Here is a 996-nt window from a genome sequence, read left to right on the forward strand (position 1 = left end):
GTAAGACATTGATATATCAGTACAGCGCAGACTGTCCTTGTTTAGTACACTGAAGCCAACATATCTACCTAACTATACTGTAAAAGCCTATTTGCCAATATTTGGCTTGTAAAGAAAACCCTTTTGATATCGGAGGTTTAGAAATAATAAAGTGCAAGTCCAGACCAAAAAGTTTTGAATAGAGTGTGGAAGGTTTAGAACCCTTGTTGGAATTAACTGCTATCTGGGGCTCTGTTAAACTCATCATACAAAAAACAATTTGACCAATCAACTTTTTAGATCTACTAAAACTATATAAGGACCTTCCTTAACTATCCAACTAGGTGGGTCATTGTACTACAGGGACACAAACAAAACCCGGCAGGGACTTCTACCATTACTTAAAGCATTGTTATGCTGAATAAGCCATGAAGGACACAAAGGTGTTTTTTGTATTGGCGAGGTAATATACCAGTCTTTGCCAACACCACTGTTATGTAAATCACACATCCTGTTTAGGTCTTTGGACAAGCTTCTGGTAACCATATACACACACATAACTGAATTATCATGTTTATTATTTGGTAGCAATAATGAAATTAACTACAAAATCCAGCAGTTCAGCCCTTTCTAATCAGGAAGCCCCAATGGCCCATATCATTTTGATAAACTTGTGATTACAAACACTTGATTAAAATTCTAATAATTTGTTAACCAAAAAACTGATCATAAAAGAATATTGTACAAGTTTGTGATGTGTTTTGGAACTTTCAAATCTTTTGGACCAGAGCACAAAATTGGGTACTTAGGATACGTAGGTCTTGGATAATGTGAATTACTGTTCCCCTTCCAATTATAAAATCTAACTGGTAGGTGGGTAGCACTGGGTCATACATACTAGCACTGAGTGCCTCCACACAGTGAATTAAAAGAGGAAAATAAAGATATCCCCCAAAAAGTTCTGGCTTTATTTCTATCAATTGATCTAGCAAGGTTTCCTAGGTTTAGCATTGTGGA

This window comes from Pyxicephalus adspersus, chromosome 6 (assembly GCF_032062135.1).
Source record: "Pyxicephalus adspersus chromosome 6, UCB_Pads_2.0, whole genome shotgun sequence".
In the NCBI taxonomy this organism is placed as follows: Eukaryota; Metazoa; Chordata; class Amphibia; order Anura; family Pyxicephalidae; genus Pyxicephalus; species Pyxicephalus adspersus.